General features: G+C 48.1%; 2 long non-coding RNA genes across 2 annotated transcripts in view; one reads left to right on the forward strand and one right to left on the reverse strand.

The window, feature by feature from the left end:
* Positions 1-7,179, forward strand: part of LOC135813623 (uncharacterized) — a 10,286-nt gene extending 3,107 nt beyond the window's left edge. The window contains exons 2-3 of the long non-coding RNA XR_010553050.1: positions 944-1,179; positions 6,455-7,179. This is a non-coding gene — a long non-coding RNA (uncharacterized LOC135813623). The remainder of the gene's footprint in view (positions 1-943; positions 1,180-6,454) is intronic.
* Positions 7,180-9,077: 1,898 nt separating this feature from the next.
* Positions 9,078-22,159, reverse strand: LOC135813624 (uncharacterized). Its single transcript, XR_010553051.1, has 8 exons — positions 22,113-22,159; positions 21,747-21,804; positions 21,271-21,328; positions 20,905-20,962; positions 20,172-20,229; positions 19,594-19,651; positions 18,865-18,922; positions 9,078-9,730 (listed from the first exon to the last, which is right to left on the reverse strand). It is a non-coding gene; the product is annotated as an uncharacterized LOC135813624 (long non-coding RNA).
* Between the last annotated feature and the right edge of the window lie 590 nt (positions 22,160-22,749).

Consider the following 22,749-nt stretch of genomic DNA (forward strand, 5'->3'; position numbering starts at 1 on the left):
TGCAATGACCAACTGCCGCTACCCAGTCGAGATCCAGGTCGGCGAATTTCTGAGTCCCGTGCGATGAGACAAACGTGGGCGACTGGTGGAGTTGCCAAGTAAACCAATTTCGACAAGTAATTTTTAGTTGCAGCGCTTGTCCGATGCTGCAGAAGTCGAAGTTCTCTAGTCCAATTCAGTAGCCGCGCCTGCAGGGTGACCGAGTTGGAATATCGATGAGTTTTCCAACTCGAGGTTAGCGAAGAGGTAGCCCATCCTGCTCTGTCAGTAGAACGCGTTTTTTTCTTCGCTCGAACAGAAGTATGTTTCTCCATACCACACTCAAAAATTCATCAACAATCCAGTCCTCGGTTCGCTGGAGAACACCTTGGCAAAGGTGAGTGTTCGAGAAACAGTGATTCCACTACAATGCAGTTGTAACAAGGGAAAAACTACAATTTTCAAAAGGCGAGTCGATGATATTCATTCCCATTAAGTGAAACGTTTTTCTTGCTGCTACGGTCACCTGGTCACCACCTGTGCTGCATACACTGCATGGCACGCGTGAACTGGAGTCTGTTGCAGTGTTTGACCCGCACTGCAAGCTCCACGCCGCGCAGTTCAGTGTATCAGGTGTACCGGCATACGTCACAATGCTTTTTGATAGGACAATGAATGCATGCACGGTAGAAATGTTACCTCTCGCCGTCAAAAGTGTACTTTTTTCAAGCCGATAAGCCGATAGCAACTAAAATACTCGTTCGATATCTTTTCCAACGAGTAATTACCGAGTAATCGGTATAATCGTTTCAGCCAAAGAAGACCCAGCCGAAAAGGTGTGAAACACTTCTTGTCTACTCGTATTTTTTTGAAATGCACTCTCTGTCCGGGACAGCGATTGGGAGGCCACAAGAACATGCTGAATTCACAGTGTGTATGTGTTCATTTTCAACTTTCTCTGCAGACGTGCATCAAACTAGACAGTGGACAAGTGCAACACACTATCGCTATTGCAACCACCCACTGTGGGCAAGTGCAACACACTATTGTTATTGCAACCACTCACTGTGATGCAATGGGCGTCGACATCCGGCTGAGGATCGGACACAGCAGATTTGCGGACACGCAAGCCCCAGCACATGCGTACTGCTTGGAAGAGACAAGCTGCACTTTGATTGCCCTTCACGGAGCGTTCGAAGAGTAAGTAGGATGATAGCTTTGACATACTCTTCTAGTCTTGTAGGCAACATTCAGTTATTCCATGCCCCGTCAAGTGTAGTTGCGATACTTCCAATGTTGTCAATAGTCAGTGTGTTTACTGCTGTTGCGCTCGGTGAAATTCAACATGAAATGCATATTTGGCACCCAGTACCGATGCGGCCCTCGACCATGTTGACGCCATGTTAAGCGGCGCGATGCACAATATCACTTCTGCGACGTGAGGCACCCAGTACCGATGCGGCCCTCGACCATATTGACGCCATGTTAAAGGGGAAGTTAAGGCAAAAATTAAAATTTCACCAGTTGTAGTCTTCGGGGTGCTGAGTCGAATGGTCTTGGTCCGAGGAAGCTGAGACGCTCCCTTCCTACTTGAATCCCAATCGAACTCGCGCACTTCCACCGAAACTGGGTGACTGCGCCCTACGAGATGGGGATTTGTATGCAAAATGTCACTAAAAGCGCCATTTCGTTCTTATAAAAGCACGGATGACCGCGATTGGCCCATATGTTGTAGTCTTTTGGACGCTGAGTCGACTGGTTTTGGTCCGAAAAGGCTGCGATGCAGCGTTCCTCCTTTATTCCCAATCGAACATGGTTGAACAAGTGGTCACGTGCTCCTGGGTGCCAAAATCACCTGGTCACCACGCCAGCAGGTGACAACTTTCACACCAAGGTTCAACTCGAGTGACAGGACTGCACCCAAAAAAGGTCAAACAGGCTAGTAAGTTGTACCCTGCAGGCACGGTGACCAGGTGACTGGTGTACGCAGGAGCACGTGACCGCTTGTTCAACCATGTTCGATTGGGAATAAAGGCGGAACGCTGCATCGCAGCCTTTTCGGACCAAAACCAGTCGACTCAGCGTCCAAAAGACTACAGCATATGGGCCAATCGCGGTCATCCGTGCTTTTATAAGAACGAAATGGCGCTTTTAGTGACATTTTGCATACAAATCCCCATCTCGTAGGGCGCAGTCACCCAGTTTCGGTGGAAGTGCGCGAGTTCGATTGGGATTCAAGTAGGAAGGGAGCGTCTCAGCTTCCTCGGACCAAGACCATTCGACTCAGCACCCCGAAGACTACAACTGGTGAAATTTTAATTTTTGCCTTAACTTCCCCTTTAAGCGCGATGCACAATATCACTTCTGCGACGTGATGAGCGACGAGCCATGTGATCAAGAGTTATTTTTCTGCAAAACTTTGCATTGCAGGCTGTCGCAGCTCCGTGAAAGGTTGCATCGCGGGAAATTGAGCCCAGTTCAACTTCGCCGACTAGCGACGAGCGATGCGCGTCACTGTTTCACGGCAGGCACACGTGACACAAGTTCTGCGGCTCGCGTACAGTTTTGGACTGTACGTGCCCTCCTGGATTTCGCTGCGATGTGCTGTGCATTGTGCATCGAAGACTGTTTTGCGCGATGTGAAAAGACTTTCGCTTGACGCTCATCACATCAGAGAAGTGATATTGTGCATCGCACTTTAGTTGTACAAGTACTGGTGTGCATGTGCGTAGTATAAACTCTTTCATGGTCATGTCTGCACTGCTCAGGCTAGCTATGTACTCTTCCATGGTCATGTCTGCACTGCTCAGGCTAGCTACGTACTTTCGCCTCGGTCTTTTACTCGGCTTTTATTTCCAATATTGACCTCTTACTCAGTCAATATTAGATACATAACGTCAATCGCATCAAAACCCTTCTGGGCAGACATTGTTCAGAAGGGACTCAGATGGGGGAAATGTTCGTATAATGAGAGAGTGACAAATAAGCTTGTAGCATAGGGCTCATAGAATGACCATGTACAAATAAGCTTGTAGCATAGGGCTCATAGAATGACCATGTACAAATAAGCTTGTAGCATAGGGCTCATAGAATGACCATGTACAAATAAGTTTGTAGCATAGGGCTCATAGAATGACCATGTACAAATAAGCTTGTAGCATAGGGCTCATAGAAGGACCATGTACAAATAAGCTTGTAGCATAGGGCTCATAGAATGAGCATGTACAAATTAATAAGCTTGTAGCATAGGGCTCATAGAATGACCATGTACAAATAAGCTTGTAGCATAGGGCTCATAGAATGACCATGTACAAATAAGTTTGTAGCATAGGGCTCATAGAATGACCATGTACAAATAAGCTTGTAGCGTAGGGCTCATAGAATGACCATGTACAAATAAGCTTGTAGCATAGGGCTCATAGAATGACCATGTACAAATAAGTTACATAGGGCTCATAGAATGACCATGTACAAATAAGTTTGTAGCATAGGGCTCATAGAATGACCATGTACAAATAAGCTTGTAGCATAGGGCTCATAGAATGACCATGTACAAATTAGCTTGTAGCATAGGGCTCATAGAATGACCATGTACAAATAAGTTTGTAGCATAGGCCTCATAGAATGACCATGTACAAATAAGCTTGTAGCATAGGGCTCATAGAATGACCATGTACAAATAAGTTTGTAGCATAGGGCTCATAGAATGACCATGTACAAATAGGCTTGTAGCATAGGGCTCATAGAATGACCATGTACAAATAAGCTTGTAGCATAGGGCTCATAGAATGACCATGTACAAATAAGTTTGTAGCATAGGGCTCATAGAATGACCATGTACAAATAAGCTTGTAGCATAGGGCTCATAGAATGACCATGTACAAATAAGCTTGTAGCATAGGGCTCATAGAAGGACCATGTACAAATAAGTTTGTAGCATAGGGCTCATAGAATGACCATGTACAAATTAATAAGCTTGTAGCATAGGGCTCATAGAATGACCATGTACAAATAAGCTTGTAGCATAGGGCTCATAGAATGACCATGTACAAATAAGTTTGTAGCATAGGGCTCATAGAATGACCATGTACAAATAAGCTTGTAGCATAGGGCTCATAGAATGACCATGTACAAATAAGCTTGTAGCATAGGGCTCATAGAATGACCATGTACAAATAAGTTTGTAGCATAGGGCTCATAGAATGACCATGTACAAATAAGCTTGTAGCATAGGGCTCATAGAATGACCATGTACAAATAAGTTTGTAGCATAGGGCTCATAGAATGACCATGTACAAATAAGTTTGTAGCATAGGGCTCATAGAATGACCATGTACAAATAAGTTTGTAGCATAGGGCTCATAGAATGACCATGTACAAATAAGCTTGTAGCATAGGGCTCATAGAATGACCATGTACAAATAAGTTTGTAGCATAGGGCTCATAGAATGACCATGTACAAATAGGCTTGTAGCATAGGGCTCATAGAATGACCACTCAGGTATAATAAGGTGATCATGTGTGTACAAAACTTGTATTGGTAATAACTTTGGCATACATTAATATTTTTCAACCAAATTTTCTGTGGTGATACATTGGGTTAGTTGTCATCGATTTCCAATATCAAATTTAAATTACGAGCTGAATGACGTCATCAGTGCTACTTTTTATGTTCAGATTTCAACCCAAAACGCGGAGAAAACGAAAAATAGTAAGGCCACAAATCCTGGTGAACTGGATAGCCTTTGGGCCCTAGATAAAGGATATTGGTGGATATTGTACATAGATAACAACATTTCGCTGGAAACCAGTATCGACTTGTTTCACCATACGCACTGTACACATTTAGTATACGAAGCTGTCGTACCTCGGAGTCTGTTCAGACTCACCACCGCGATGAACGGGTGTTTAGTATCGATATCCAGCACATTCCCGCTTGCTGGGATGTACAGCTAGCCAATGCAACAGCTCTCATTCGCCAAAGACATTCCCAACGCTCCGCGTTTATGGATGAAGCTGTCATTGCCGTTTCAAAATAGCCGACATTGTCTCTTACACATGAATGACTGTGCTGTACATGTAGTGCATCACACCAGCAATCTGCTGTAGATCTACAGACAGTGCATGCAGCGAGCCGAGCATGCGCACTTGAGTAGGGTACTTGACTCCCACGCGCGATCGCTGGTCACAACTGTGAACAGAGTCTGTACACGCGACTGTGCTCGTGTCGTAGTGACTTGCAAGTGCACTCTGTACTGCACTGATGTACTGTATGACTAGTCGACTGGACAGGAACAATGCAAGTGCAGTTTTCAGTGCGTGGACTCGGCTACTAAAACATTTTGTGGAAGCAAACAAGCCTTCTTTATGATCTTGGTCATTTTTCTCAATCGACTCTGCGCTTCCAGCTAGATGTGTCCGTGGGGTATTGCCCAACTAGAACTGTAGTCCTCACATGCCCCAGGTCGCGAGGAGCTAATCACTTGTGTCAGCAGAACTCCTGCTCGGGACTCGACACATTTATTCCGTCCGATGTCATCCCCGCTGCGAGTGGGGAGCTTCATGCCCACGATAAAAGAGAACGTCATGATATATTTTGAATCCTTCATCAGAGAAAGCTATTCGAGCTCAAAACGACACAAGACAATGGCCACGATAAAGATACTCGTACAGATCGCGATGTGACTGGCCTCCAAAAGTGCTGCAAAAGACTTGAAGTATTTTTCAAAACAAGATTGTGAAAAAAGGTGAGCGCTCGAGTGCGGCGAACACGGCCAAACGCCATGTTTTCCTTGGTAACATGACGTCAGCCACATTATCACCATGGCGAGTTGCAGCGCTGATCTTGAAGTACAGCGGCACCAGAAAAGTGTCCTTATTCTACCTGAGCATGTACAAATAAGCTTGTAGCATAGGGCTCATAGAATGACCATGTACAAATAAGTTTGTAGCATAGGGCTCATAGAATGACCATGTACAAATAAGCTTGTAGCATAGGGCTCATAGAATGACCATGTACAAATAAGCTTGTAGCATAGGGCTCATAGAATGACCATGTACAAATAAGTTTGCAGCATAGGGCTCATAGAATGACCATGTACAAATAAGCTTGTAGCATAGGGCTCATAGAATGACCATGTACAAATAAGCTTGTAGCATAGGGCTCATAGAATGACCATGTACATGCGTGTGATACAGATTCATCATCGAAAATACGTACTACCATGCATTGACGACGGGCATGCTAGCAGCACACACTTACCTGGTATATCTACAGACTACACGAGTGCATTGGTGAAATCAAGTACTGCGTTGTCATCTTTTTATTGTTTATATTTTTTGGAAATTTTGGATGACCTGCCATTCCGGGTAATCGGCCTTCCGGCTGCCATTCCGATACTTGATCTTGCGGATAGGTGATGTGGGGATAATCTATGTTCCACTGTATTTGTGTGATATTTTTCTTTGCCTTCAGACGTGCATCGGACAGAACTGTGGGCCACTGTAACGCACGCTATTACTGCTGCAAACATCTACAGTGATGCAGAGGACATCAACGGTCAACGTTCAATTTTGCATGTGTCTGAAAAAAATAATTTTCCGAGTGTGCTGCTTGTTGCCGCTTGTTGCTGCTTGCTGCTGCTTTCTTGCTTGTTGTGCGTGGATCATGGTCGTCGTTATGTCATAGCAGTGGGCTTGTGCGCATGTGTGTGTGTGTGTGTGTGTGTGTGTGTGTGTGTGTGTGTGTGTGTGTCTGTGTCTGTGTGTGTGTAGCTGTGTGGTGTAGCGGTCAATTCTTCAGCCTTGCAAGCTGTTGAATGGTGCAATCCCAGCACAAGCTGATATGGCTTCTGCTGTAGCATCGCTATCATCGCCTCCGGCGATGGGCGTCCAATGGTCCAATGGTGTGTGTGTGTGTGTGTGTGTGTGTGTGTGTGTGTGTGTGTGTGTGTGTGTGTGTGTGTGTACTGAGGAGATGCTCCCCGCATGAAACTCACGGTTGCTAGCATGGCTGCTTGTACCCCATGGGCTTACAAGGAGCGCAGCATGAATGCTTCCCCTATCGTCAACCACTAAGCAGTTTACAGCTTGTTATATTCTAATGCCGGGAGAGCTGGGTGATTCTAATGCCGGGAGAGCTGGGTGATTGGATGTGACATTGTAGCTTGTAAGGTACAGTGTACCATGCTTCTGCGGCAGTGTATTGTGCGGGGCCTCTGGGCCTCCCTGCCGCTTGGAACGTACACCCCATGCTACCGTCATATTCGATTAATTGTGCGGTACAATTCTATTGTGTGTGTGCGTGTGCAAGTCTTTCTTCTCTTTCTCAGACTCCTCCCGACTTTTCTTTCATTCTCCTCGGTGGTTACCAACAGCCAGTGCATGCAGAGTATGTGATGTGATGTGTGTGCATGAAAAAAATTAAAAAAACCAAAAAGTAGGGATTCACTGGCCAGAAAAAGCCACTTCATAGCTGTGTGGTGTAGACCCTCCTGAACAGTGGCAGTCAATTCTGCAGCCTTGCAAGCTGTTGAATGGTGCACTCCTAGCATAAGTGGCTATGGTTGTTGTAGCATCGTTATCATCGCCTCCCGCAATGGGCGTCCAATGAGCCAATAGTGTGTGTGTGTGTATGTGTGAGCGATGGCAGAAAGGAGATATTTTGATGTAACGGCGCTCATTGTCTAGCTCGAGTGCTGTTTGAAATAGGATTGTGATTGGGTACTAGGGTATACCGTCCCTGCTCTGATTGACTGAATTTTAGAATTCTCTAAGCCGGCAGAGAGAATTCTAAAAATTCTGAAATGACTGGTCAACCACCCTCAACCAATCAGAGTTCAGCAAGTGTTATCTTCTTGGACTTCTGATGGCTGAACTCATGTTATGTTTTTTTTTCTGCATGAAGGAGAAGAAACAAGCCTAGAGAAGAAAATCAGAGTTCAGCAAGTGTTTTCTTCTTGGCCTGCTGATGGCTGAACTTTCTGTTTCTGCATGAAGGAGGAGAAACAAGCCTGGAGAAGAAAATCTAACCCCGACCACCATCCCCATTCTACCCTAATGCAGAAACAACAGTGTTTCTCCTTCCTCATGCAGAAGTTTAAGCTGAGAAGAAAATCAAAATCTGCCATCCCAAACCCCGACCACCATCCCCTCCTGGAATGATTACTTTTATAGCCTATCCTGGCTCAGCACTTCACACCTGAAATGACTGGTAAACCGCCCTCGGCCAATCAGAGTTCAGCAAGTGTTTTCTTCTTGGCCTGCTGATGGCTGAACTCTTGTTGTTTCTGCATGAGGGAGGAGAAACAAGCCTGGAGAAGAAAGTGTAAAAAATCTGCCATCCCAAACCCCGACCACAAGAAAATCTAACCCCGACCACCATCCCCATTCTACCCTAATGCAGAAACAACAGTGTTTCTCCTTCCTCATGCAGAAGTTTAAGCTGAGAAGAAAATCTATAAAATCTGCCATCCCAAACCCCCGACCACCATCCCCTCCTGGAATGATTACTTTTATAGCCTATCCTGGCTCAGCACTTCACACCTGAAATGACTGGTAAACCGCCCTCGGCCAATCAGAGTTCAACAAGTGTTTTCTTCTTGGCCTGCTGATGGCTGAACTCTTGTTGTTTCTGCATGAGGGAGGAGAAACAAGCCTGGAGAAGAAAGTGTAAAAAATCTGCCATCCCAAACCCCGACCACCATCCCCTCCTGGAATGATTACTTTTATAGCCTATCCTGGCTCAGCACTTCACACCTGAAATGACTGGCCAATCGCCCTCGGCCAATCAGAGTTCAACAAGTGTTTTCTTCTTTGCCTGCTGAACGCTTATTGTTTCTGCATGAGGAGCGGAAACAAGCAGGAAAATTCTACCGGAGCAGAAAATCTTAGAAGCCTCTTCTCAGGCTTGCTGATTGATCTCTCCCCCCCCCCCCCCTCTCTCTCTCTCCCTCTATATAATATATAATATTATTATATTTTTCAATCAATCCATCTCCTTCTTCCTCTCTCTCCATTAACAAAAGGAGTAAATTTTGACAAAATTTAGCTCCACTTATCTGTCTCGCCATGCTGGACATGGCAATCTTGGCCGAGGTATCGAAAATTTGGAAACTCAAATTTACAAGGCTTTGTCTAGACGGAGTAGGAATTTTGCATGTTAGCAACAGTAAATAGCATACACCAAGGTCATCACAAATCTCCATACATAAAGTACACTACATTGGCACCAGCAATGCAATGCAGTATATAATCCGGTGGAGTGCGGGCCACCGGATTTTGTCCCGTGAACAAAGCAGTTGTGTGTGCACATCCTTGGCAGCCTGGCAGTATCTGATTCATAGGAGTGAAGTCCAAGTTCCATTATAATCCAAAAGGCCACTCATCCCAATACAATCAAGTGCTGGTCATATTTCGCTATACCAGACACAATGTATCTGCACAGTAACAAGGCATATGTATATTCTAAACGCCAAGCAGTGTGCGGGCCAACAAGCAAAAAAAACCGTTCGCGTGTGTGCGCGTGCGGAGTGTTCTTTCAAGATGGCAAGAGTCATTGTAATGTTCAGGTACCTTGTCAACTCTTCCTTATAGAAACATGTTCAGATGTTATTGAAGCTGGTCGAGGTCCTGTTCATTTGGCTCCCGGTCTGCAGGGTTGTAGTTGGAAATTCTTTGAACAGCCTTTTGCTTGTATTCATCATTGCCCAACTTTCATCATCACAACTATAGTGTCTCAGCTGGCCTCCTCCTGAGAAAAACGAGAGTAACGAACAAGAAAAATACACCCGTGCCACGCATGCACAAGTGCACGCATTTACACAGGCACACACACACATACACACACACAACACACACATACACACACACACATACACACACACACCAAACATGGCAATGAACTACACATATATCCGTATTACAGTAGAGTTGCACGTCCAAGAACGTTGTTTCCAAGCGATTGGCCTGGGGCGTTCTTATTATATTTGTTCGGCAATCTTGCTGCATTCTTATAGCACGTTCTTGGAAACAATTCGTTGTGGATCATATCTATCCCAAACGCTGCCGGAAAACCAACACTGCCGTTCTTAACTTTAGGCTGTGGCGTTCTTAGCATTTCATGCCGGACGTTCTTTGGCTCGACGTTCTTCATCGCGCGTCTCTACCGTACTAGTATTACCTAATGATCATCGTAGTCTACACATACTACCCGCTGTTCAGACGGTAGTACGTAATATTTCTCTGGCATGGCATCACTAAGACTAGAAGTAATGGTTCCTTTTATTATTGATAGCTGGAGCAGTCCTTTCTCTGTCTTGTGCCAATACTGCAATAGTGATTCATGTATCAAGGCCTGAGCTACACTGTAGGCTGTAGTCTTCCCTGTCTCTCTTGTGGTTTTCTATTCATGGGGGCGATCTACAAAGTGGCGTCATAACTATTTCCAACTGGCCGTTCATGTATTACATGCATCTACTTCTTAGCTGTGTGTTGTTGCTTGTTGCTGTGCATGGTCATACATTTGTATTGCAAAGTATCATGGCTAGCTTTCGTGCCGTACAACAGCGCGTGTGCGGTGGCTACGCCTCTGCTGTTTTGCCAGCTGACAGTGCGGCATAAATTACTTCATCTTTGCCTTTTGTCTTCGGTTGTGTACCGACATGGAATGTTTTCGGTTTTAGTAGTTCCTTGGTTCGCGTTGTGTAGCTAGCTAGGCTGCTCTTTCAGGTGTAATTGTATTTGGAGTGAAAAGATAAGATAACGTGTTCCTTCGTGTGAACATTCTGGTAGCAGAGGATGGTTATCGCCTGAGTGAGCAGTTCAGTTTCGGAAATTTAAATTATTTAGATCATGTCGTCGCCGGAGCCTGAGAGTGAGAGCACAATCAGGGCTAGCAGTCAGAGAACTGAGCTCTTTTTAGGTGCCATGGCAGAGAGGGCAGGCGACGTGATCGAGGAGGACGAGGAAGTCGAAGAGGACGAACATGGTCAAAGTGACCAGCGATCGAATGAACTGATGTTCGTGAAAATGAAAGCTGAAAAAGCGAATCGCAAGAGAAAGTTCACCAGGTGTCGCAGAGCCGTGATCGTGGCCTTGCGTGACGGAGTTGAAGAGGAAGCTGCGAGGTCGTTGTTTGGCGAATTAGAAATGATCGAGGATGCCCTGAACGGTGTGTTCATGGACGTACTCGAGTGGGCTGGCGGCATGAACGATGCGCTCGCAGTGGCTAAAGTGACCGATGAGATGGAGGAAGCGGAGAAAGAGATGAAGGAGGTCACAAGGCTGTATCAGGAGTTCCTAGAACACCAGCCAGCGTGGACGGCTGCACGGAACAGCCACCCAGACAGGCCAGCGTATCATCAGTATGCCCAGGCACCAGTGGAAGAGCCAGGAAGTCCACTGAGTGTGATATCGCTGGGCAGAAGTGAAGGCTCCCAGGATCGGGATGAGCCTGGTGATGGCGTGGCGCTGGTTCAGGAGAACCAGGCAAGAGTAGAAGACAGTGATGAAGTGGTTGTGACCACAAGTGTCTCCGGCAGTAGTAACAGAGAGGCAGAGCTTGGGGCTAGAACAAGGCCACCAATGGAAGCTGGGAGTAGGAGGTCAGAGTGTGAAAGAAGCCCTGCCTTGCCTGTACTACAGCCTGCTGTGCCAACACGGAGTGCTGTATGTGTGTCCAGTGCATATACTAGAGTGAGTGAGACCAAGGCCCCTCAACTTCAAGTCGCGAAGAGTCCAGGCCAGCAGGGCAGTAGTACTCAGGCTCCTGTGTCAGGACTACACCCTACATCATCTCTGCCATATCAGTCCGCCAACTATCTGTACACCCAGGCCAGTGGGCCACCACAGGTAGCCTCAAGTCATCAGGCCATGGGCATTGGTGCCTTTTCAGCATTGCCAGGAGCAGGTGTGTCCGCCAGCCACCAGCGTGCTGTGTCTCAGCCTCCACCTGTCAAGCAGCCACCAGATGAAATTTTCAAGCAACTGAAGGCTATACAGATCCCAGTCTTCGGCGGCGATAAGCAGGCGTATGCCTCATGGAAGGCTGCTTTCATGGCGTGTGTTGGTAGCTCGTCTGCAAGGGCAGACTTGAAACTGCTGCACCTCCGGCAGTATTTGAGTGGAGATGCCTTGGCTTCCATCGAGAGCTTGGGATACACCCCGTCTGCGTACGAGGCCGCAATGAGGCGGTTAGACCGCAAGTTTGGAGGCGACCAACGACAGCTGTCGCTGCAGTACGAGCAAGTCGAGGCCTGCCCAATCATTCGTTCCGGCCGAGCAGGAGATCTCCAGAAGTTCGCAGATCTCCTCGACGTACTCGTGGTCAACCTCCTCGACTCCGGAAAAGGCAATGAGCTGGGTGATGGGCTGTTGTACCGGAAGCTCCTGGCCAAGTTGCCGGCTGGGATGTTAACCCAATTCAATCGATGGTGTCATCAGAAGCCCTGCCAGCCAGGAATTCAAGCACTACTGGAGTGGGTGACGTTGGAAGCGGAGTTTGCCGTTGGAGCGTCCGAAGCACTAGATGGAGTTGGTGCGAAGGACAAGCCTCCGGCACCCCGGAATGCTCCTCAACGATCCTACTTCGGGGGAAAGGCTTCGCAGAATGCAGGGTGGTCAAGGCCTGCGGGCTCAGCGGCTGGACGATCTTCATGTCGGCAATGTGGCGGACCTCACGGTGTCTGGCAGTGTAAAGCATTTCAGCAGCTTTCCGTCGCCAATCGCTGGAGACAGGCTAAACAGCATGGTCTGTGCTACCGCTGCCTTGGAGGCGATCACCAAGGTCACCACTGTCCACGAACCAGACCCTGCTCAGTGAGCGGCTGCAACAACAATCACCACTACTTGCTACACCGGGACTTGCTACACGAGGACAGCAGGAACCCCGATGCCGCACAGTCAAACAAGAAAAAATCGGGGAACACGGCAGCTGGAGGAATGACGGCGGACAAGTCCCAACTCAGTCCTGCCGAACAATTCTGCAACTATGGAGACAATGGTTCAGGTCAGGAGACAGGGGACCAGTTATTGCCTCCCGCCATCGACTGTTTAGTAACGCCGCCATACGCCGGTAAAGACCAAGAGCAGCGCACCCCACAGTCGTTCACCGAGGGGGAGACGGAGTCCACGAAGAGTGATTCCACCATGATGGTCCAAGGCCCGAGCAAGATAGCTCTGCGAACGGTCTCAGTCGTCTTGGAGAACGGCAACAAGTCAGTGCAAGTGATTGCGTTGCTGGACGACGGTAGCACGACGAGCTACCTCAACGGCAGCATTGCCAACCAGCTCGGCGTCAGCGGGGAGCTGAGGACATTCACAGTCCACACCTTGAATGGCAAGCAGACCTCATTCACAACCAGACCAGTAAGCTTCACCATTGGCAGCATGGATGGCAGTGTTCGGCAATCTATGACGGCGCTGACGGCTGATTCGGTCACCGGGAATCTTCGTCCGGTAGAGTGGGTCAAGGAAGCAGTCAAGTATCCTCATCTGAGAGAGATTCCGTTCGCAAGACTGGCGGAGCCCGCCAGGGTCGATCTGCTGATTGGGAGCGACTATGCTGAGCTGCTTGTGTCACAGCAGGAAGTGGTCGGCCCGCCTGGTCAACCAGTGGCGCGTCATACTCCACTGGGTTGGACCTGTGTTGGCAGAGTGACGGGAACCCACTCGAGTCAAAGGACGTTCCACAGCCAAGCGTTTCAGAGTGAGGAGAGAGCAACACCAACCGGCTTAGAGACCGCGCTACAGCAGTTCTGGCAAATTGACAGCTGCGGCACGGAGGAGAGCTTCAGTGAGCCCGGCCCGCGCTCGCTGGAGGAAGAGACAGCCCTAGACATCGTCAAACACTCGCTGAAGAAGGTGGACGGTCGGTACCAGGTGTCTCTGCCGTGGAACAATCGCAAGAGAGAATTATGCAACAACTTGGGTGCGGCTACGAAACGTCTAGGCCACACCGAGCGCAAGCTCCTGAAAGACCCATTCGTTGCCCAGGCTTATGGCCAAGTCTTCCAGGCCTACCAGAGGAACGGCTATATCCGGGAGCTCGCGAAGGAAGAGCTAGGTCAAGAGGTATGCTGGTACTTATCCCACTTTCCCATCGTCCGACCGCAGAAGACGACAACCAAGGTGCGGATCGTCTTTGACGCTGCAGCATCCTGTCATGGCCTCAGCCTCAACGACGCCATCTACCCTGGTCCGAAGCTCCAACGTGAGTTGTTCGATGTGTTGACCAGGTTTCGGCAAAAGCCTATAGCAGTGGGCTGAGACGTGACCGAAATGTATTTGCAGGTGTCGGTTGCGCCAGCAGACAGGAAGTACCTCAGATTCGTGTGGCGGGACCTGGATCCAGCCAAGCCTTTACGGCACTTTGAGTTCAACCGCCTGGTCTTTGGCGTCAATGCTGCACCATTCATCGCCCAGTACGTTGCTCAGCAGACAGCCCGGGAACATTTGGCGTCGCATCCCCTGGCAGCAGAAGCTATCCTCGCGTCCACCTACATGGATGACACGATGGACAGCACCAAAGATGTCGAACAAGGTCAGATTCTTCATCGGGAGCTAATGGATCTGTGGGGTGAGGCCAAGATGACGCCGCGCAAGTGGGTGTCCAACTCGCCCGAGCTCCTGAAGGTAATTCCAGCCGAAGCTCGCGCTACCCAGCTGGACTTATCCCAAGGAGAGCTACCATCCGTGAAGACGCTAGGAGTGTCATGGGACGGTCAGGCAGACTGCTTCTTCTTCAGCGTTCAACCGCCAGACCTCACCAACCAACGCATCACCAAGCGATTCCTCCTAGCAAAAGTCGCGTCCGTATTCGACCCGTTGGGGTTTCTGGCACCGTTCGTGACCCAAGCCAAGATCCTCATGCAAGAGAGTTGGGTAGCTGGTATTGACTGGGATGAACCGGTTCCAGATGGCATCGACACCAGCGCTCGCCAGTGGTTCAATGACCTGGCGAAGCTCAGTTTAGTTCGAGTACCAAGATGTCTCATCCCGGACGTGGCCAGTGGCGTGACGCTGCATGTTTTCTGTGATGCATCGAGTGTGGCGTATGGTGCCGTGGTCTACAGCTCCACCGTGCAGCGTGGCTCTGAGGGAAACGTTCGTCTCGCTGGAGCCAAGAGCAGAGTGGCGCCGACAAGAACACAAAGTATCCCCCGGCTGGAATTGCTGGCGGCTGTGCTTGGCCTTCAGCTGGCCCGGAAGTTCAGTCAGATCATGACCATTGCCATGTCAGAGGTGATTTTCTGGAGCGACAGTGCAACTGTGCTGCTCTGGATTCGCAGCTACAGCCGACGTTTCAAACCGTTTGTGGCGAATCGCATCAGCCACATCCAGACTGTTACGTCGCCCAGTCAATGGCGGTACGTTCCCTCCAGCGACAACCCAGCTGACTTGGCGTCACGGGGAGCTGGGGTAGAGCAACTGGTTGCAACTGAGCTGTGGTGGCAAGGACCGGCCTTCCTGCAGAAAGAAGAATCTGAATGGCCAGCCAAGATCGTGGGTGGCCAAGACCCAGCTGCTCGAGCGGAAGCTCGCAAGGCTGCACAGCCCGAGGTGATGTCATTTATGTCCGAGAAAGTACCCAGCTTGTGCTCTCGGCGCTTCTCAGACTGGACGCGCGTAGTCAGAGTACGGGCTTGGGCAATTCGCTTCATCACCAACTGCCGTGGAGGTGAGGAGTTGAGCGGAGAGCTAACCGGCGAGGACATGGACGCTGCCAGCCTTTCCATCATCAAAGAGGCACAGCACGAGGCATTCGCGGAGGATCTGAAGCTAGTGAAGAATGGTCAACCACTTCCGCTGAAGTCACGTTTGGCGAGGTTATCGCCTCGACTGGACGACGACGGACTATTGCGCTGCGATGGTCGCACCAAGCTGGCTGACTGGTTGCCGTTTGATGTGCGCTTCCCGATTCTTCTCCCCCGGAAACATCCGACCACCCGGCTTATTGTCAAAGATTGCCATGAGCAACGTCATCATGGCGGGACGAATGAAACGTTGGCAGCTCTCTCTGATCACTATCTTGTCGAAGCAGCACGGGAGGAGATCCGTGACTGGGAGAAAGACTGCATGGTGTGTCGACGACTAAAAGCCCGTGCGGGAGAGCAAATCATGGCCCCGTTGCCAGCAAAGCGATTGTGTGAGCCACTGAGAGCCTTCAGCAGGGTAGCCGTTGACTACGGAGGGCCGTTCGAAACTGTGCAGGGGAGAGGAAAGACTCGCCACAAACGCTATCTGTGCCTCTTCACGTGTTTGCTGACTCGTGCGGTCCATTTGGAGATGGCGTACGCATTGGATGCAAATTCTTTCCTGAACGCCTTTAACCGGATGGCCAACCGACGAGGTTGTCTAATGGAGGTTCTGTCGGACAATGGAGGCAACTTCGTGAATGCCGACCGCCAGCTACGTGAGCTTGTTGGCCAACTGAACAATACCACCGTCCGGAAAGCCATGGCCTGCAGACGCGTGAAATGGAGTTTCAACCCGCCATTAGCTCCTCATTTCGGGGGAGTTCACGAGGCAATGATTCGAGCCGCCAAACGAGCTCTACATGCCATCCTTGGAGACGCATCTGTGACGGACGAGGAGTTGGTCACTGCTCTCAGCGGAGCAGAGTCCCTCGTCAACTCCAGGCCCATCACCTACCAATCGGCTAGTCCGAAGGATCCAGGGCCGCTAACTCCGAACCATTTCCTTCATGGCATGGCCGAGGGCCAGCTGGTTATTGCAACAACGGACGAGAAGGGGTGTCAACTGCAGAGACGTTGGAGATATGTTCAAATGCTCATCGACCATTTCTGGCATCGCTGGCTGAAAGAGTTTGTCCCACGGTTGAATCAGCGGATAAAGTGGCGACACCAGCGACGCGATCTGGCCGTTGACGACGTTGTCCTGGTGATGGATTCAAGCTCCCCGCGTGGGCGTTGGCCGCTCGGCAGAGTCACGGAAGTTTTCCCTGGTCCGGACGGACATGTGCGTGTGGTGGCCATGCAAGTGGGCGGGAAGACTCTGAAGAGATCCATCACTCGAGTCTGCCCACTGGAATGTTAGACGGCTCTCCCTACATGCCAGAATGGAGGTACTGCTCAGTGACGACCCCCATTAATGATTCATGCATTGTTTTTGTTTTTTTTGTAGCTTCCTACCACTGGACTTGCCCTTTCGATTCACTTTTCTCTTAGCTTGGTACTGGTAGTTGTAAGGATAGGCATCATGCAACATCTGGGTGCATATTGCGAGGGGGAGGATGTTCAGACGGTAGTACGTAATATTTCTCTGGCATGGCATCACTAAGACTAGAAGTAATGGTTCCTTTTATTATTGATAGCTGGAGCAGTCCTTTCTCTGTCTTGTGCCAATACTGCAATAGTGATTCATGTATCAAGGCCTGAGCTACACTGTAGGCTGTAGTCTTCCCTGTCTCTCTTGTGGTTTTCTATTCATGGGGGCGATCTACAAAGTGGCGTCATAACTATTTCCAACTGGCCGTTCATGTATTACATGCATCTACTTCTTAGCTGTGTGTTGTTGCTTGTTGCTGTGCATGGTCATACATTTGTATTGCAAAGTATCATGGCTAGCTTTCGTGCCGTACAACAGCGCGTGTGCGGTGGCTACGCCTCTGCTGTTTTGCCAGCTGACAGTGCGGCATAAATTACTTCATCTTTGCCTTTTGTCTTCGGTTGTGTACCGACATGGAATGTTTTCGGTTTTAGTAGTTCCTTGGTTCGCGTTGTGTAGCTAGCTAGGCTGCTCTTTCAGGTGTAATTGTATTTGGAGTGAAAATATAAGATAACGTGTTCCTTCGTGTGAACACCCGCTATCACATGCTTGTCAACATAATTATTATGTTGTACAATATCTTTGGCTACGGCCATTGTAAGAATAAAGATCAATCAAAAGTCAGCAGGGAAGACCTGTGATACACCTTGCAAAAGGGATCATTTGAAATCTGACCAGCAATATAAAAGCTATCGCCGAGCTTGTCCCAATCACTTCAGCCGACAGTACGTGTCCCATTTTGTGAATCAACCAGTGTTACATCACAGTATGCATATGATGTGCATGTGTCATTCAACTATTTTATTCATGTGTCATTCAACTATTTTATTCATGTGTCATTCAACTATTTTTCATGTAGTGTAATACATCATTGTACTAGCAAGACGCTTCTACATGTTGTCAGTACTGAGTGCAGGATAACTGGGTAACTTTTGTTACAACTCTGGTCGTACTTCTCAACTTTTAACCACTGGCAACGCGTTGCGCATATACCGATACCTAGTTAGGTTGACAAAACATTCAAAGTTGGACATGCCTGTTATACACTGAATATCAACGAAGATACAAATGCTGGGCCCGAAAGGAGGGGAGGCGGGGGTGCAGCTTAAACATGGATGCAGCTGTCAAACCCGGAAAATGCAGCATGTACACAAGCGGAATGTTCACTGAATAGCGGCCTGGGTGAGTTTCTACGTGCATAGGACCATTCATACGAGTACAATCATACAATTTTCAGGTCGTCAAGACAGCATGCAACTTCCGTCTTTTTCGTTAGACACGTTCCTCTGTCCAAACACACAATGAGAACAGTATAATTGCACGGTATTCACAAGATACAAATTGAGCAGGTCTGCTCAAACCTGAAATCAATCTTTCTCGAAGTTTTGGGCCTTTTTGCCCGTGATTCTTCACTTTGCGACTAAACTATTCACAGCAGTCCCAAATTTTCGGCGTCACTGAATGCGGTTGCCAGCGGCCTAAAAGCAAACCAAAAATCAAATCAATGCGACCACTCACATCACAGCTGGGTCATGTTATACAGAGGCACGTTGAAAGTGACACGTGTGCACACATGGTCAAAAAGCGACAATTTCTAACCTTTCTGCCCGTTCGAAGCTCAAGAACTGACTATTGCCACCCTGATCTTGTTCTATAGCTGGACATAGGGAAGTACACCAAGAAAAAATTCCACATTTCAATAAACAACTCGCCCAGGTCTGCTCAAGGCTGAAATCAACCTATCTCGAAGTTTTGGGCCTTTTTGCCCGTGATTCTTCACTTTGCGACTAAACTCTTCACAGCAGTCTCAAATTTTCGGCGTCACTGAATGCGGGTGCCAGCGGCCTACAAGTAAACCATAAATGAAAACAATGCGACCACTCACATCACAGCGGAGTCATGTACAGAGGTACGTTGGAAGGGACATGTCGGCAAATGATAGAAAACGACAATTTCTCCCCTTTCTGCCTGTTCGAAGCTCAAGTACTGACCATCGACACCTGGATCTTGTTGCATAGCTGGACATAGGGAAGTCCACCAAGAAAAAATTCCACATTTCAATAAACACTTCGCCCAGGGCTGCTCAAAGCTGAAAATCAATCCATCTCGAAGTTTTGGGCCCTTTTGCCCGTGATTCTTCATTTTGCGACTAAACTATACACAGCAGTCCCAAATTTTCGGCGTCGCTGAATGCGGGTGCCAGCGGCCTACAAGTAAACCAAAAATGAAATCAATGCGACCACTCACATCACAGCTGGGTAATGTTATACAGAGGTACGTTGAAAGTGCCACATGGGCACAAATGGTCAAAAAGCGACAATTTCTCACCTTTCTGCCAGTTCGAAGCTCAAGAACTGACCATAGCCACCGGGATCTTGTTGCATAGCTGGACATAGGGAGGTGCACCAAGAAAAAAATTCCACATTTCAATGAACACTTCGCCCAGAGCTGCTCAAAGCTGATATCAACCTATCTCGAAGTTTTGGGCCTTTTTGCCCGTGATTCTTCACTTTGCGACTAAACTATTCACAGCAGTCCCAAATTTTCGGCGTCACTGAATGCGGGTGCCAGCGGCCTACAGGCAACGTTGAGGTACGAGGTACGTTGAAAGTGACAAGTGGACACAAATGGTCAAAATGCGACAATTTCTCATCTTTCTCCCAGATCCAAGCTCAAGAACCGACCATCGCCACCCTGATCTTGTTGCATAGCTGGACATAGGGAAGTGCACCAAGAAAAAATTCCACATTTCAATAAACAACTCGCCTACGTCTGCTCAAAGCTGAAATCAATCAATCTCAATCTCAATCAATGCGACCACTCACATCACAGCTGGGTCATGTTATACAGAGATACGCTGAAAGTGACACGTGGGCACAAATGGCCAAAAAGCGACAATTTCTCACCTTTCTGCTTGTTCGAAGCTCAAGAACTGACCATCGCCATACGGATATTGTTGCAAAGCTGGACATAGGGAAGTGAACAAGAAAAAATTCCCCATTTCAATAAACACTTCGCCCAGAGCTGCTCAAAGCTGATATCAACCTATCTCGAAGTTTTGGGCCTTTTTGCCTGTGATTCTTCACTTTGCGACTAAACTATTCACAGCAGTCTCAAATTTTCGGCGTCACTGAATGTGGGTGCCAGCGGCCTACAAGCACACCAAAAATCAAATCAATGCGACCACTCAAATCACAGCTGGGTCATGTTATACAGAGGTACGTTGAAAGTGACACTTGGGCACAAATGGTCAAAAAGCGACAATTTCTCCCCTTTCTGCCCGTTCGAAGCTCAAGAACTGACTATCGCCACCCTGATCTTGTTGTATAGCTGGACATAGGGAAGTACACCAAGAAAAAATTCCACATTTCAATAAACAACTCGCCTACGTCTGCTCAAAGCTGAAATCAATCAATCTCGAAGTTTTGGGCCCTTTTGCCTGTGATTCTTCACTTTGCCAATAAACTATTCACAGCAGTCCCAAATTTTCGGCGTCACTGAATGCGGGTGCCAGCGGCCTACAAGTAAAAAAAAAATTAAATCAATGCGATCACTCACATCACACCTGGGTCATGTTATAGAGAGGTACGTTGGAAGTGACACGTGGGCACAAATGGTCAAAAAGCGACAATTTCTCACCTTTCTGCCTGTTCGAAGCTCAAGAACTGACGATTGCCACCCTGATCCTTTTGCATAGCTGGACATAGGGAAGTGCACCAAGAAAAAATTCCACATTTCAATAAACTTTTCCCCAGGGCTGCTCAAAGCTGAAATCTTTCTATCTCGAAGTTTTGGCCCTTCTGGCCCGTGATTCTTCACTTTGCGACTAAACTATTCACAGCAGTGCCAAATTTTCGGCGTCACTAACAGCGGGTGGCAGCAGCCTATAAGCAAACCAAAAATGAAATCAATGCGACCACTCACATCACAGCTGGGTCATGTTATAGAGAGGTACGTTGAAAGTGACACGTGTGCACAAATGGTCAAAACGCGACAATTTCTCACCTTTCTGCCAGTTCGAAGCTCAAGAACTGACCATCGCCACCCTGATCTTTTTGTATAGCTGGACATAGGGAAGTGCACCAAGAAAAAATTCCACACTTCAATAAAGACTTCCCCCAGGGCTACTCAAAGCTGAAATCAATCCATCTCGAAACTTTGGGCCCTTTTGCCGGTGATTCTTCACTTTTCTCACCTTTCTGCCCGTTCGAAGCTCAAGAACTGACCGAGGGCTGCTCAAAGCTGATATCTATCTATCTGGAAGTTTTGGGCCTTTTTGGCCCGTGATTCTTCACTTTGCGACTAAACTATTCACAGCAGGGCCAAATTTTCGGCGTCACTGACAGCAGGTGGCAGCGGCCTATAAGCAAACCAAAAATAAAATCAAACCGACCACTCACATCACAGCTGGGTCATGTTATAGAGAGGTACGTTGAAAGTGACATGTGTGCACAAATGGTCAAAACGCGACAATTTCTCACCTTTCTGCCTTTTCGTAGCTCAAGAACTGACCATCGCCACCCTGATCTTCTTGTATAGCTAGACATAGGGAAGTGCACCAAGAAAATATTCCACACTTAAATAAACACTTCCCCCAGGGCTGCACAAAGCTGAAATCAATCCATCTCGAAGTTTTGGGCCCTTTTGCCCGTGATTCTTCACTTTGTGACTAAACTATTCACAGCAGCAGAAATTTTTGGCGTCGCTGAATGCGGGTGCCAGCGGCCTACAAGTAAACCAAAAATTAAATCAATGCGATCACTCACATCACAGCTGGTTCATGGTATACAGAGGTACGTTGAAATTGACACGTGGGCACAAATGGTCAAAAAGCGACAATTTCTCACCTTTCTGCCAGTTCGAAGCTCAAGAACTGACCATCGCCACCCGGATCTTGTTGCAGAGCTGGACATAGGGAAATGCACCAAGAAAATTTCCCCATTTCAATAAACACTTCGCCCAGAGCTGCTCAAAGCTGATATCAACCTGTCTCGAAGTTTTGGGCCTTTTTGCCCGTGATTCTTCACTTTGCGACTAAACTATTTACAGCAGTGCCAAATTTTCGGCGTCACTGAATGCGGGTGCCAGCGGCCTACAAGCAAACCAAAAATGAAATCAATGCGACCACTTACATCCCAGCTGGGTAATGTTATAGAGAGGTACGCTGGAAGTGACACGTGGGCACAAATGGTCAAAAAGCAACAATTTCTCACCTTTCTGCCCGTTCGAAGCTCAAGAACTGACCATCGCCACCCTGATCTTGTTGCATAGCTGGACATAGGGAAGTGGACCAAGAAAAAATTCCACATTTCAATAAACACTTCCCCCAGGGCTGCTCAAAGCTGAAATCTATCTATCTGGAAGTTTTGGGCCTTTTTGCCCGTGATTGTTCACTTTGCGACTAAACTATTCACAGAAGTGCCAAATTTTCGGCGTCACTGAATGCGGGTGCCAGCAGCCTACAAGCAAACCAAAAATCAAATC

This window comes from Sycon ciliatum, chromosome 4, assembly GCF_964019385.1.
Source record: "Sycon ciliatum chromosome 4, ocSycCili1.1, whole genome shotgun sequence".
Taxonomy (NCBI): domain Eukaryota; kingdom Metazoa; phylum Porifera; class Calcarea; order Leucosolenida; family Sycettidae; genus Sycon; species Sycon ciliatum.